The 13624-nt window shown below is 44.7% G+C and overlaps 1 long non-coding RNA gene across 2 annotated transcripts; it reads left to right on the forward strand.

The window, feature by feature from the left end:
* The first annotated feature begins 459 nt into the window (after positions 1-459).
* LOC140595378 (uncharacterized) lies at positions 460-12798 on the forward strand. Of its 2 annotated transcripts, XR_011996953.1 has the most exons (3): positions 481-695; positions 7344-7491; positions 9253-12798. It is a non-coding gene; the product is annotated as an uncharacterized lncRNA (long non-coding RNA). The 2 variants fall into 2 exon arrangements; XR_011996954.1 differs by lacking the exon at positions 7344-7491 and having other exon boundaries at positions 460-695.
* Positions 12799-13624: the final 826 nt, after the last annotated feature.

A 13624-nucleotide genomic window follows, 5' to 3' on the forward strand; every position in this document is an offset into this window, starting at 1 on the left:
TGACAGGAGGCTCACTCCTGCACCATGGGTACTCAAAGCCAACCTATGGCCACAGAGGCCTCCCTCTTCCCAGGGCAGGGTGGGGAGAACCCATATCAAGAGCTGGTCCTGGTCCTGCCCGGTGCAGAGGGACAATGCCGAGGCTCCATCTCCTCCTCGGATGACTCAAATAGCCAGTCCCAGTGGCATACTCCCCGCTTGGAGCCGAGAAACGGGGCAGAGGGTGGCAGAAAGACAAGAAAGATGTATCCGAAGGAAGACCCGGTGTTGTCTGCTGAATCTACGTGGGCATAACAATTTTGCAGATAAGATAACTGAGCCCAGGGGATCAAACAACTTCCCAGGGTAGCCCAGCCAGGCAGCCGGGCGCCGGGATGAGAGGCTACACCTGCCTTCTCTGCCCCTAGGGGAGGGAGGCTGGGACTCAGAGGGGGAAGGCCTTGCTCAAGGTCACACAGCAATTCAGCCAGCCGCAGAGCCAGGATGCAAGGACTCTAGATCCTGGCTGGGGAGGCTGCCAGCCTGGGAAAGCTGCCCAGCCCTTTCACCCAGTTTTTTGCCTGGTGCTGGGGAAAGGTTGAGGCGGGCAGCAGAGGCGGCCTGATCTGAGGAATCCACCCAGGCCCAGACGGCAGGGCGGCATCCGACCGGCTGGCTCCCGGTGGCGTGGCCAGCAGCGCTGAGAGCTCACCCGGGTAAGACCGAGGGCAGACGTGCAGGCGGCCGGGAGCTCGGCCCGGTGCGAGCGCGATCTCACTAACTCGCCCGCGGCCCTAGGGGGTGGGCTTCTCCGCCGGCTTCCGTGTTGCCAGAGACGGCACTGGGCCGAGTGGGACCGAGGCCCCAGGACTCGCAGTCCAGTGCTCGCGTCCCGGGGCGGCGGCTCGCGGCGGGAGGGGCCTGGCTGGCGGGGCGCCCAAGGCGCGGGGGAGGGCGGCCGCGGCCCGGATGCCCTCCCCGCGGGGGCCGAGCTGCTGCGGCGGATTCCCGGCCCCCAGGCCCGGAAGGCGCAACAATGGGCAGCCGGGAGCCGGGTTCCGGAGGCAGGGCGCGGCCGGGCGCCACCCTCACCGTGAGAACCAGGCCCCCGCGCCGGGGGCCACGAGATTGCCGCCCGCCCTTGGGACCTTACTGTCTGCCGGCACCTGCCTCGCCGCCTGCCGTGGCTTCTCTCCTGGGATCCTCACCTTATCCTAGTATTTAGCCCCGTGTTCAGATGGAGCGGTGCAGGCACGGAGTTCAGGTGGAATGCCCAAGGTCAAGACGGCGGAAGGTGCGATCTGATCCTAGGCTCTGGCTCCAGGCCCTAAGCTCTTAACCACTGTTACTACACACACACACTCATGCCCTATATAGTTTCTCATCTTTTTCCTTTTCACTTACGTCACTGACCGCTTTCTACGTCATAAATACAGCCCTCGGTTATTCCTGTCTCAGGTCCCGACGCGCTGGGAAGATTCTATCCATGCGCCCCGCCCCCACCCCATCTTCCCCAGCAGCTAAGGGACCTGGGTCCCGCCCCCGGCGCCCTGTCATTGAGTTAAGGTAGGCTTCCTCTAATTTAAATTGATGATGACAAAGGGAAAGGGGTGGGCGGATGGGTGCTTAACCCCCTCCTAATCTCCATCAGAACCCCTCCTCCCAACCCAATAGGCACACCTTCTAGATAAAAGGTGATTATGCAAACAAAGCTTAGAGACGGGCTCAGATTGCGGCACCCAAGCCCCTCCCAGAGAAGTGCCCAGCCAGCCTGGCGGGTAGGTTCAAGACCACTGGTTTCCTGCTTTAAACACCAGATATGGAGAACCTGCAGCTTTCTTAGAATCGGATCCAGTGAAGATTTGGAGCCAGGGCCATGGGAAACCCGGCAAGGCCCAGCCTGGCTGGACGGTGCGAGCTCCAGAAAGGAGGGGGCAGCTGGAGCTGGTACAGGGACCAACCTGGGGCTGCGCTTCCTGCCTTAGATGGCGCCATGGACGACTGGGAATGCCTGTGGAAATCCAGGGCACTTCTCACCCGTCTCCCATGCATCTGAGACAGCCGGGGGGACCCCAGTGCAGAGTGGGACAAGGGAGCAGGTGTCGGGAGACATGTCAAACACACTCCATTATGGCTGCTGGAAGCAAGTCTCCGGGGAATTGGAGGGGCTCCTCATCCAAGATTAAGGAACCAGCCCAAGGCCCCCTTCCAGAGTCCGCTTTGGCCCTCACAGGCCACCTGGGAGCACTGGATGGAGAGCCAAGATACGGGAGATTTGTGTTCTGGTTTCATTCCCACCTGTGGGCTGTTTTATAGCCTTGAACCAGTCATTCCCCCTCTCTGGGTCTCTAGCTTCCTGTTCCTACCACACCAGGGACCTCCAAGGGTTCTTCTCGCTCTGACAGGTGGTCCGGCAGTGGTGCTTTTTTTCTTTCTGGGATCCCCTGAGCTGTCAGGTGGACGATCTGGTAGGAATCACCTTTCTGAACGTTCCTATCACCAGCAATTACAGTCTTTCAAGTATGGCTACTACTTGGGGGTCACCCAGCATCCACTTCTCCTTAGTAGCTGTGGGGGAAGCCTCCTCCCTCCACCTCAGCCAAGTGCAGTGAGTGGAGCTGACTCCATCCCTGACTCCATGGGGAGGAAGGTAACCAGACAGGGAAATGCCTGCATTCCATTTCCTGAGCTGTCCAGGGTAGCCACGTGACCCAATCCCAGCCAATGGCAGTCGGGTTCAGGACTTAGCCCAAATGCTGAGAAGTCTGGAAGCATAAAACCTGGGAGGGCTGGCGGCTGGAGTTGCTGGCAGCCCTCCTGCCTCCCTTGGGAATGGGGCCGAGGCAGAGAAGGCAGAGCTTGGAGGTGGAGAGATCCAACTGCTGATGTAGCTCAGTACCTCCAGTCCAGCTGTGCCTGAAGCCAACTGCCCGAGGCTTTTCCGGCCCAGGAGCCTATACATACCTTTATCACTTACAGTCAGTTTCAAGTGGATTTTCTGTTGCTTACAATCGGAAGAATAGTGACTATTTAGTTGGAGTTACTTGATTCTATTTTACCATCAATAGTAAGATAATTTTTTAAAGGAAAATATTACATCCATTTAAATAAGAGCTTTTTGATGAAAAAAGCATATCAGGTATGCCCTTAAAAGACTGACAGTATGGTAGCCCAGGTGGCTTAGCGGTTTAGCGCCGCCTTCAGCCCAGGGCATGATCCTGGATACCCAGGATGGAGTTCTTGCATGGAGCCTACTCCTCCCTCTACTTGTGTCTCTGCCTCTCTCTCTCTCTGTGTCTTTCATGAATGAATAAATAAATAAAATCTTAAGAAAAAAAAGACTAACAATAGTATGCTTTTATTAATAAAATTGTCTCTTTTAGTGATTTGATCAAAGTTCTTCATATTTAGAGTCTAAACTTTCTTTGGAAGAATCTGGCAATTTTTACTTCTAATTGCATCACCTGGCTGGCGATAGACTGTAAACTTAACCTTATGTTTTCATGTGGCGTCATTTTAGAAGTCTTGTTAAATGATAATTAGGGATCCAAGCTGGTAAAATTCCATCAGGCTTGACTGCAACCACCGGAACCACTGGATAGCCCACAGTGAAGACACTTAATCACCCTCCGCCCACTGATTGGCATGTTTCTTAGACATCGGTTGTGGAGCATATCCTCATCCCAAAAAACGTTAAGATGCCAGTGTGGGGCTGGTCTGTCAGAACTAGTTCTGATGGAGTTATCATTTCCTGCAGAACAGGCACCAAGCTAAGCAGAACAGAGTTATGACCTTGGGCAAGTAACATCACCAGGCTATTTCTGTGTTGCCTTGTCTGTAGATGATAATAATAGCTTCACGAGGTGTTGGGAAGATTTAATGAAAAAATCTGTGTAACACTCTTAGAACAGTGTTGGCGTATAAGGACTGCCCAATACTTATCAGTTATTGTTGTTTTAATTCTCACACCTACCCTTTGAGGTCAAGAGGATGATCCTACTCTGTGGTTTAGAAACTGAGATCAAAGACAAGGAGGGACATGTCCCAGGTCAGTCATCTGGGAAGGAGATGTTGGATCTGGGACTCAAAGTCACCCTTCCCAGTACCCAGGCTTATGTTTTTGACCATAATGCCACATGGACCTCCAAGGGTACAGGCTGGGGCAGACCAGGGGAACTTGAGGTCTAGTTCTTAGACATGGAGCAAGGAAAAGTCAGACTTACTCACCAGCCAAGCTCACTGTCCAGACCACTGTCTTAGTCTGATTTGTGGAATCGTGGACCTTTGAGACTTTGAAGAGATGGGACTTGTCCAAGGCCATGCAGCTAGAGAGTGATAGAGCTCTGGCTGGAACTCCCCATTCCCTGACTCCTCACATATCCTCATGCTTCACAGCCCACCCCTTCCCCCCAGCCCACATCCCCCTGCCTTGCTCCTTGCAGGGTCTCAACATTCACTGGCATTTCAAATATGTACTTTGGAATCAGGCCATCCTTGGATTTGAATCCTCCTTCTACCACTTATTAACTACATAATCCTGAGCCTTACAGTTACTTGTTCAAAGCCCATCTCATGGAGTTAGCACAAAGTTTTGGGGGACATCAGGGCTGAGTACAACCTGGCACAGAATTTGCATGCAGCAGCCATTTCCCCCCTCACCTCCTATGCAACATAACTACTAATATTAATAATCTGAAATATATATATTATATATATAATTGTGGCCATGAAAAGTAACAAACTGAACACATACAAAATTATAGTTTTGTAAATAGGAAAAGAAAATTGTAATGAATTAATACTTTTAAGTCTTTTTTTTTTTTTTTTTTTTTTTGGTAAAAAGGAAAAAGAGCAGATTAAGAAACACTTGCAAAAGAGTGAACCCATGGTGGTCAGAGTGTGTGATGTGCACAGGCCAGTGTGAGGCTCCTGGAGCTCGGCTTTGGCCTCTGGCAGTCACAGAGCTGGCACTGCCTGTCCTCCATCTGCTGTTTAAATGCAAGGGTCTGGGGAGCACTGCATGGAGCACCAGCGGCTGAAGTTGAGTTGAACCATTCCCAGCTGTTACTAAACTTGAAGCCAATGCCTGTGGTTGATTCTGGGTATGTTGGGAGCCAAGTGTACAATGGGGTTTTCTGGACTACCCTCCGTGTCGAACCCAGTGTTTATCATAGTTCATGTTGTCTTCTAATGTGCTAATCTCATATTCAACCTTACAGTAACAGCAGTCTTGTTTAGAACGTAGACTAACAAAATATTTTGACTGGGAGGAGAAATTTCATCACCAGCTTCAGTGAGAGCTGCCAGGGCAGAGTGATAATAAAAAGCAGACTCACTTTTAGAGGTTTCATTAGTGTTTTTCAACTTTGTGCAGATGACGCTCCCTCATTGCCTGCACTGGGCAGATCTACCTCTGCCCCCTCCCCATTCCCCCCATGCCAGTACTCCACTGTGCTCATCTCATGTGTTGTTTTGATGAACAGAACATGATTTAACCACTGGGCATCCCCAGGAAGGGGTGAATGAGGAAGGGAGGCAGGCAGCTGGGAACAGGGAGCCATGGCTTCTGAGTCCTAGGCCTAACTCAATTATAACATGCTGTGTGTCTTAGGGAAGTCACACTCTCTCTTAGGCCGTGAATGCTCTGTAGCGGCCCCTCATGTGAAGGGGGCTGAATGCCTGTGCTCTGGCCGCCCCTAACTCCCAGCGACCCCTGCCATTGGAGCTACATTGTGGTTGCCCTGTGGCCACCCCGTTTCCAGCCTGTAAGAAATGCCTTCCTAGCGTCCCGCTGTTGCAGAGACCCCACAGCTCCAGGCTGGGGCCCCAAATGACATCTCTCCATCCTGTCAGTCAGCCATCTTATTTCTGGTGGGCTACGCTACAGCAGAGCTTGGTTAGAAAACAGCCTCATTTTCTGCCTGGAACCTCTGCTCCCCTCCCACTTTTCATCTGATGGCTCTCCGACCGGCTGTGGAACACCAGACTGCCTGGAAGAGAACACACACTCAGGTGTACACCCTAACTTCACATTGATCTAGCCAAGGGTAGATCTCGTGGAAGCAAGGAGGTCACAGGGCAAGAGCAGATGCAGCTGAGGGTGGCCCAGCTTCTTCCTGTCCTTAGGGTTCTCTGTGGGGCCTCAGTTGCTATTTCTAGGTAGCTCTTTCCAGAACAGAGAAAAAGGCTGAGTTCTTGCTATGCCACAAAGTCTTTTATACTTGGGTTTCATCAAAGTCCAAGAGAACATACATAACAATGTAGGCAGGTTCTCAAAAGGAATGTTTACCAAGGTCGAATTCTCTGGTTTCTGAGGCTTTATTTAGTACCTCCATTTCCAGCCCTCTGGTGACCTAAGTTGTCTTCCCAAGCTCACCTGGCATTGAAGGACCCTCCATGTCTTTTTGTGGCTTGATAGTTCATTTCTTTTTATGGCTGAATAATACTCCATTGTCTGGGTACAATAGTTTGCTTACCCACTCACCAATGAAGAACATTTTGGTTGTTTCCGGTTCTTAGATATTATGAATAAAGATGCTATAAACATTCACACGTTTTTCATGTAGATGTAACTTTTCTTAAGATTTATTTATTATTTGAGAGAAAGTGCATGTGCATGTGCACGCACACACGTGGAGGGAGGGGCAGAAGGAGAGGAAGAGAGGAAATCCCATGCAGACTCTGCACTGAGGGCAGAGCCTGACATGGGGCTTGATCTCACCACCCTGAGATCATGACCTGAGCCAAAATCAAAAGTTGGACACTTAACCACCCAAGCCACCCAGGTGCCCCTACACACAACTTTTCAATGCAATTGGGTATGTTGGAGCACAACTGCTGGATTGCATAGTAAGAATATATTTACTTTTGTAAGAACTACCAAATTGTCTTCCAAGGTGACTGTACCATTTTGCATCCCTGTCAGCAATGAATGAGAATTTCTATCACTTTTTATCTTTGCCAGTATTTGGTATTATCAGTTTCGTGGATATTAGCCATTGTAAAGGTATGAAGTGATATCTCATTTTAATTCACAATCCCCTAATGGCATGATATTGAGCATCTTTGATATACGTATTTGCAATCTGTATATTTTCCTTGGTGATGTGTCTGTTCAGATATTTTTCCCATTTTTGAATTAGGTTTTTTTATTATTATTGAGTTTTAAATACTCTTTGTATATTTTGGGTACCAGTCCTTTATCAAATGTTTTGCAAATATCCTCAGTCTGGAGAAGTGGCTTATCTTTCCAATCTCCTAACATTTTTCCACAAAGCTGAAGTTTTAACTTTTAACAAAGTCCAATGGAATCATTTTTTTCTTCTATGGATCTTTTTTAAAGATTTTATTTATTTATTTGACAGAGTGTGCACAAGCAAGGGGAGTGGCAGGCAGAAGGAAAGGAAGAAGCAGGCTCCCTGCTGAGCAGAAGCCCAATGTGGGGCTCGATTCCAGGACCCGAGAATCATGACCTGAGCTGAAGGCAGGCGGTCAGCCAACTGAACCACCCAGGTGCCCCATATGGATTGTGCTTTTAGTGTTGAATTTAAAAATTCACTGCCAAACCCAAGGTCACTCAGATTTGCTCTTATGTTAGATTCTATAGTTTTGCACTTTATACTCTAAGATACATTTTGAGTTAGTTTTGTAACAAGCGTAAGGGCTGAATCTAGCTTCACTTTTTTTGTATATGGATGCCTAATTGTTCTAGCACCATTTGTTGAAAGGATTATCCTTTCACCACTGAATTGCCTTTACTCTTTTGTCAAAGATCAGTTGACTACATTTGTGTGGGTCTATTTCTGAGCTTTGTTCTGTTTCACTGATCAATCTGTGTATTTTTTCACCAATGCCACACTGTCTTGATTACTGTAGATCTATATAGTAGGCCTTAAAGTCAGGTAGTGTGAATCCTCTGAATTCACAGAGTCTGAATTCCAGAATGAAGACTTCATTCTTCTTCAGTACTGTGTTGGCCATTCTGGGCCCTTTGCCTTTTCATATATTAAGTCAGGTCGTCAATATGAAAAAAAAAAAGCTTACTGGGTTTTCATTGGGATTATGTTGAATTTATAGATGGAATTAGGGAGAATTGACATTTTAAAAATATTTAGTCTGCCTATCCATGCACACGAACTGTCTTCTACATTTATTTATATCTTCTTTGATTCCTTTCATTGGAATTTTATAATCTTCTTTATATAAAGCTTGTACCTATTTTGTTGGACAGATGCCTCCACATTTCATTATTTTTGCTGCTAATGTAAATGGTATTGTGTTTCCAACTACTCATTGCTGGCAATGGAAAGCAACTGACCTTTACATACTAACTTTATATCCTGTGACCTTCTTATAATCATTTAATATTTCCAGATTTTTTTGGTCAAATTTCTGGGATTTTATACATAGACAGCCATGTCCACCATGCACAAAGACAGTTTTATTTATGCCCTCCCCCTGCATATATATATATATGCATTATACTTACTGCATTAACTAGGACTTCAGTCCAACATTGAATAGGAGTGGTGAGAGGGGACAACTTCACATATTCTTAATTTAAGGGGGAAAGTATCCAGTGTCTCTCTAATAAATATGATGCGAACCATAGGATTATGGTAAACATTCTCTATCAATGTTTGAGAATGTTCCCTATTAACCATAAGTTGAAAGTTTTTATAATGAATGGGTGTTGGATTTTGTCAAATGCTTTTTCTGCATCTACTGATAGATGATGATTTTTCTCCTTCAGCCTGTTAATGTGATCATGTTGAATGACCGAATCAGATTTCCATACCTAGAATAAGTCTTATTTGGTCATGTTGTGTAAGTGTTTTTTATATATTGCTAGATTTGATTTGCTAATATTTTTTTAGTATTTTTGCATCTACATTCATGAAATATATTGGTCTGTAATATTCCTTCCTTATAAATGTCTTAATTTGGTTTTTCTCTATTTCTTTAGTAAATATTGGCCTATTAAAATTATTTCTCCTTTTATGAGTTTAGGTGGTTTGTGTCTTTCAAGGAATTGGCCCACTTCATCTACATTAACAAATTTATGGGCATAAAGCTCTTCATAATATTCCTTCATTATCCTTTCAACAACCCCTTCTTCATGTCTGATATTTGTAATTTGTTCTTTCTTTTTTCTTGGTTAGCTTGGGAGGCTTATGAATTTTAATGATTTTTTCCCCCAAAGAACCAATTTCAGTTTTGTTGATCTCTACTGATCTCCTGTTTTCAATTTCATTGATTTCTATTTTTTTAAAGATTTATTTGAGATGGACGCATATCTGGAAAACCAAAAACTACCAAAACCGGAACAGGAAGAAACAGAAAACCTGAACGGGCCGATAACCAGGAGGAAATTGAAGCAGTCATCAAAAACCTCCCAAGACACAAAATTCCAGGGCCAGATGGCTTTCCAGGGGAATTCTATCAAACGTTTAAAGAAGAAATAATACCTATTCTCCTAAAGCTGTTCTGAAAGATAGAAAGGGATGGAATACTTCCAAATTCGTTTTATGAGGCCAGCATCACCTTAATTCCCAAGACCCCACCAAAAGGAGAATTACAGACCAATATCCCTGACGAACACAGATGGAAAAAGTCTCAACAAGATACTAGCCAGCAGGATCCAACGGTACATCAAGAAGATGATTCACCACGACCAAGTGGGATCTATCCCCGGGATGCAAGGCTGGTAAACACTCATAAAACAATCAACATGATAGATCATATCAACAAGAGAAAAACCAAGAACCATATGATCCTCTCAATACATGCAGAGAAAGCATTTGACAAAAGAGCATCCATTCCTGATCAAAACTCTTCAGAGTGTAGGGATAGAGGGAACATTCCTCAGCATCTTAAAAGCCATCTACGAAAAGCCCACGGAAAATATCATTCTCAATGGGGAAGCACTGGGAGCCTTTCCCCTAAGATCAGGAACAAGAGAGGGATGTCCACTCTCACCACTGCTATTCAACATAGTACTGGAAGTCCTAGCCTCAGCAATCAGACAACAAAAAGAAATAAAGGCGTTCAAATTGGCAAAGAAGTCAAACTCTTCCTCTTTGCAGATGACATGATACTGTACATAGAAAACCCAAAAGACCCCTCCCCAACGTTGCTGGAACTCATACAGCAATTTGGGAGTATGGTAGGATACAAAATAAATGCCCAGAAATCAGTCGCATTTTTATACACTAACAATGAAACTGAAGAAAGAGAAATTAAGGAGTCAATCCCATTTACAATTGCACCAAAAGCAAAGGATACCTAGGAATAAACCTAACCAAAGAGGTAAAGGATCTATACCCTAAAAACTACAGAACTCTTGTGAAAGAAATTGAGGAAGACACAAAGAGATGGAAAAATATTCCATGCTCATGGATTGGAAGAATTAATACTGTGAAAATATCAATGCTACCCAGGGCAATTTACACGTTTAATGCAATCCCTATCAAAATACCATGGACTTTCTTCAGAGAGTTGGAACAAATAATCTTAAGATTTATATGGAATCAGAAAAGACCCCGAATAGCCAGGGACATATTGAAAAAGAAAACCAGAGCTGGGGGCATCACAATGCCGGATTTCAGGTTGTACTACAAAGCTGTGATCATCAAGACAGTATGGCACTGGCACAAAAACAGACACATAGATCAATGGAACAGAATAGAGAACCCAGAAGAGGGCCCTCAACTCTATGGTCAACTAATATTTGACAAAGCAGGAAAGACTATCCACTGGAAAAAGGACAGTCTCTTCAATAAATGGTACTGGGAAAATTGGACAGCCACGTGCAGAAGAATGAAAGTAGACCATTCTCTTACACCAAACACAAAGATAAACTCAAAATGGTTGAAAGATCTAAATATGAGACAAGAATCTCAATCTCCAATCAAAATTCTAGAGGAGAACACAGGCAACACCCTTTTTGAACTTGGCCACAGCAACTTCTTTCAAGATACATTCATGAAGGCCAGGGAAACAAAAGCAAAATGAATTATTGGGACTTCATCAAGATAAAAAGCTTCTGCACAGCAAAAGAAACAGTCGACAAAACTAAAAGACAACCTACAGAATGGGAGAAGATATTTGCAAATGACATATCAGATAAAGGGCTAGTATCCAAGATCTATAAAGAACTTAATAAACTCAACAGCAAAGAAACAAACAATCCAATCATGAAATGGGCAAAAGACATGAACAGAAATTTCACAGAGGAAGACATAAGACATGGCCAACAAGCACATGAGAAAATCTCCGCATCACCTGCCATCAGGGAAATACAAATCAAAACCACAATGAGATACCACCTCACACCAGTGAGAATGGGGAAAATTAACAAGACAGGAAACAACAAATGTTGGAGAGGATGTGGAGAAAGGGGGACCCTCTTGCACTGTTGGTGGGAATGTGAACTAGTGCAGCCACTCTGAAAAACTGTGTGGAGGTTCCTCAAAGAATAGAACTGCCCTACGACCCAGCAATTACACTGCTGGGGATTTACCCCAAAGATACAGATGCATGAAATGCCGGGACATCAGCATCCCATGTTTATAGCAGTAATATCCACAATAGCCAAACTGTGGAAGGAGCCTCAGTGTCCATCGAGAGGTGAAAGGATAAAGAAGCTGTGGTCTATGTATACAATGGAATATTACTCAGCCACTAGAAACGACGAATACCCACCATTTGCTTCGAGGTGGATGGAACTGGAGGGTATTATGCTGAGTGAAGTAAGTCAATCGGAGAAGGACAAACATTATATGGTCTCATTCATTTGGGGAATATAAAAAATAGTGAAAGGGAATAAAGGCGAAAGGCGAGAAAATGAGTGGGAAATATCAGTGAGGGAGACACAACATGAGAGGCTCCTAACTCTGGGAAACAATTAAGGGGTGGTGGAAAGGGAGGTGGGTGGGGGGATGGGGTGACTGGGTGATGGGCACTGAGGGGGGCACTTGACAGGATGAGCACTGGGTGTTATGCTATATGTTGGCAAATCGAACTCCAATAAAAAAATATACAAAAAAGAGAAAGATTTGAGAGAGAGACAGAAAACACTTGAGAGAGCGCATGAGTGGGGATTGGGGAGCAGAGGGAGAGGAGGTTCCCAGCAGAGCAGGAAACTACACCGGGCTCCAACCCAGGACATGGGATCATGACCTGAGCCAGAGGCAGACATTTAACTGACTGAACTACCTGCCACCCCAATTTCCTTGATTTCTGATTTAATTTTTTATTACTTCTTTTCTTCTGCTTATATAGCTCTTCCTTCTCTATTTTATTTTTTATTTAAATTCAAGTTAGTTAACAAATAGTGTAGTATTGTTTTCAACTCAGGAGTAGAATTTAATGATTCATCACTTACATATAATACCCAGTGCTCATCACAAGTGTCCTCCATTACCATTTAGCCCATCCCCCGCCCACCTCCAATCTAGCAACCCTCAGTTTGTTCTCTATAGTTGAGTCTCTTACAGTTTGCCTCCCACTCTGTTTTTATCCTATTTTATTTTTACTTCTCTTCCCTATGTTCATGTTTTGTTTCTTAAATTCCACATGAGTGAAATCATATCTTTCTCTGACTTATTCTTATTTCACTTAGCATAATACCCTCTGGTTTCATCCATGTTGTTGCAAATGGCAAGATTTCATTCTTTCTGATCACATCTCTTTTAGTCTTTCATCAGTTGATGGACACCTTCTCTAGTTTTTTAAGGTGGAAGCTTAGATTGTTGATTTCAGATCTTTTCTGATATACATATTTAATGCAATAAATTTCCCTCTAAGCATGGCTTTTCGTACATTTTGTTGTGTTTTCATTTAACTCAAAATATTTATATATTTCTTGAGACTTCTTTGATCCATGCATTATTTAGAAGTATGTTGCTTAATCTCCAAATATGTTAGATTTTCCAGCTATCTCTCTGTTATACATTTCCAATTTAATTCCATTGTGGTCTAAGAGCAAACTTCATATGATTTCTATTCTTTCAAAACTTTTCAGGTGTGTTTTATGGCCCAGAATGTGGTCTATTTTTTTTAAAGATTTTATTTATGAGAGAGAGAGAGAGAGAGAGAGAGAGGCAGAGACACAGGCAGAGGGAGAAGCAGGCTCCATGCAGGGAGCCTGACGTGGGACTCGATCCTGGGTCTTCAGGATCAGGCCCTGAGCTGAAGGCGGCACTACACTGCTGAGCCACCCAGGCTGCCCTGTATGTTTTTTTAATTAGGCTCCATGCCCAACATGAGGCTTAAAACTCAGGACCCTGAGGTCAAGAGCGGCATGCTCTATCAAATGAGTCAGGCAGGTGCCCCAAACACAAAGACTTTATCTTTCATTTGTATAGACCTGAGTTTCTTTTTTTTTTTTTTTTTTTTTTTTGTGGCTGGTTACTTTACTTTATAGACCTGAGTTTCTAACCTATAATCATTTTACTTCTCCCTGAAGAACTTTTAATATTTTTTGGAAGGCAGGTCTACTGGCCACAACTTCCTTTGGTTTTTGTCTAAGACTATTTCTCCTACACTTTTGAATGATAATTTTGCTGATTACAGAATTGTAGGCTGGTTTCTTTCAACACTTTAAATATTTCATTCCACTCTCTTCTTGCTTGCATGGTTTCTG

Source organism: Vulpes vulpes, chromosome 14 (assembly GCF_048418805.1).
Source record: "Vulpes vulpes isolate BD-2025 chromosome 14, VulVul3, whole genome shotgun sequence".
Taxonomy (NCBI): domain Eukaryota; kingdom Metazoa; phylum Chordata; class Mammalia; order Carnivora; family Canidae; genus Vulpes; species Vulpes vulpes.